The 2,500-nt window shown below is 74.8% G+C and overlaps 1 non-coding gene across 1 annotated transcript; it reads right to left on the reverse strand.

Annotated features, from left to right (window-relative positions):
* Positions 1-1,957: 1,957 nt before the first annotated feature.
* Positions 1,958-2,076, reverse strand: LOC128823845 (5S ribosomal RNA). Its single transcript, XR_008442079.1, has one exon. It is a non-coding gene; the product is annotated as a 5S ribosomal RNA (ribosomal RNA).
* Between the last annotated feature and the right edge of the window lie 424 nt (positions 2,077-2,500).

A 2,500-nucleotide genomic window follows, 5' to 3' on the forward strand; every position in this document is an offset into this window, starting at 1 on the left:
CCACCGGGACAACAGGTCAAGCCCTGGGAGGCGGCTGCCAAATGTTCAAAGTCCCCACCGGGACAACAGGTCAAGCCCCGGGAAGCGGCTGTAAAATTTTCAAAGTCCCCGTTCCGCCACCAGGTCAACCCGCTGAATCTACCGGGTTGACCTGGCGGCCGGTTTGCTTTCCGGCCACCAGGTCAACCCAACGGATTCGACGGGTTGACCTGGTGGCCGGTTTCCTTTCCGGCCCGGGTGTCACCCCACTCCGAGGGCTGCGCGGCAGCGGTCCTGAGGACCACAGAGGGGGGGCTTAATAGTCGAGAGGGAGCAGGTCCGGGGAAGGCTTAGCAGTCTTCCCCCGGGCGGTCCGTTGGGGGAGGCTTAGCAGTCGTCCCCAGGGCGGTCCGGGGGTGGGGGGAGGCCTCACAGTCGTCCCTCGGAGAGCCGGGTCGGCGGCGGTGGCGGGCGTCAGGCTTTACGTCCAGCCTCCGGAAGGTGCGCGTCCTCGGAGGCGATGCAGGCGCCGCAAAGGGGCAGCCTCCGAGGCAGGGAGCGGAGCACCGAGGCTGGGGAGAGGGGAGCAGGAGCCGGGGGCTGGGGGGGGTGGGGTGGGGGGGGGGGCGTTCAGGACAAGCGGTCAAGCCCCGGGGAGCAGCTGTCAAATGTTCCAAGTCCCCACTCGGCCACCAGGTCCACCCCAGTCTAGCAATGGGGTTGACCTGGCTGATGGCCGGTTAGTGTCAAGGTAAACTCACCGTCGTCCACAGGAGGGCAGCTCTCAGGCCGTCCGGCTGCGGCTGACTCTGGGGCGGTGCCCGGTCCCGGCAGCGAGGGGCGGGGGGGGGGCGCGGAGCGACACGGAGCTAACCGGCCCCCGGGGCCGGGGGCGCCTCCCGCGACTTTGGGGGCCGCGGGTCGTCAGTGGCGTGCAGGCCGGGCCTCTCCCGGGGGATTCGGGGGGGGGGGGGGGGCGGTCCTGCGGGCCGGGCGCAGGGGGCTCGAGCGAGCCCGGGCCGGTCCGCCCCGGGGCCGGGGTCTCCGCCTGCGGCTCGGGGGGGCGCGGGTCGTCGGGGGAGGAAGCCCGGGGGAGCTGCACGCCGGCCTGCCAGGCCAGGCCAGGCCTGGCCTGGGTGGCCGCGGGGGGATTCGGGGCGGTCCCGCGAGCCGGCGGCCGGGCGCAGGGGGTCCGAGCGCGTCCGAGCGAGTCCGTCCCGGCCCCGGGGTCTCCCCCTGCGGCTCTGGGGGGCCGTGGGTCCCCGCTGGCGGAAGCCGCTGGGCGCTGGACACCCGCCGTCCGTCCCGCCTGGCCAGGCCTGGCCTGGGTGGCCGCGGGGCGGGGGATTCGGGGCGGTCCCGCGAGCCGGCGGCCGGGCGCAGGGGGTCCGAGCGCGTCCGAGCGAGTCCGTCCCGGCCCCGGGGTGTCCCCCTGCGGCTCTGGGGGCCGTGGGTCCCCGCTGGAGGAAGCCGCTGGGCGCTGGACACCCGCCGTCCGTCCCGCCTGGCCAGGCCTGGCCTGGGTGGCCGCGGGGGGATTCGGGGCGGTCCCGCGAGCCGGCGCCCGGGCGCAGGGGGTCCGAGCGAGTCCGTCCCGGGCCCGGGGCCTCCCCCTGCGGCTTTGGGGGCCGTGGGTCCCCGCTGGCGGAAGCCGCTGGGCGCTGGACACCCGCCGTCCGTCCCGCCTGGCCAGGCCTGGCCTGGGTGGCCGCGGGGCGGGGGGATTCGGGGCGGTCCTGCGGGCCGGCGGCCGGGAGGGTCCGGGCCAGTCCGCCCCATGCCCGGGGTCTCCCCCAGCGGCTTCGGTGGGTCCTCCGCGGAGGAAGCCGGGTGGGGAGCCGGACCCCAGGCGCCCAGACCCGTGACCTGCGGCCGCGACCTCCGACTCGGCAGGAGCGACGAGGGGCTTTCCGGCCCGTCCCCCCCCTCTCCTTCCTCCCCAGAAAAGGAGAGAGAGCTGGCTCGGACCGGGAAAAGCTGCCTACGGCACCTGGGATTCCCAGGCGGTCACCCATCCAAGTACTAGCCAGGCCCGGGACGGTTTACCTTCCGAGATCGGACGGGATCGGGGGCGTTCGGTCCGGTATGGCCGTAGGCACCCGGCCCCCGCGCCTCCTCGCCCGCTTTCCCCTGCCGACGCCCGGGCCTGCCGCACGGTGAGCCCCGGTCGGACTGCCCCCCTGCGGCAGGGCCCCCGTCTCTCGCGGGCCCGGTCCTTTTTTCCTTCTCGAGCTCCGGGGCCCGGGCTGGCCGCCAGAGCCCCTCCGCCCGCCCGCCCTCCCCGGCGTCGGGGAAAATATTGTCCCGGACATCCAGTGCGCCCTGATCCTGTCAGCCGGGGGGGGGGGTGGGTGGGTGGGGGGCAGTCCCTCGCTGCGGCCGGGGAGGGTGAGCCCAGGGCGGCTTGCCTGCCGTCCGAGTCCCCTCTCGGCCACCAGGTCAACCCCGAGCCGAAAGGGCTGAAAATTTTTCAGAGTCCCCTCCCGGGCACCAGGTCAACCCGTGGAATCGAACGGGTTCG

This window comes from Malaclemys terrapin, chromosome 15, assembly GCF_027887155.1.
Source record: "Malaclemys terrapin pileata isolate rMalTer1 chromosome 15, rMalTer1.hap1, whole genome shotgun sequence".
In the NCBI taxonomy this organism is placed as follows: Eukaryota; Metazoa; Chordata; order Testudines; family Emydidae; genus Malaclemys; species Malaclemys terrapin.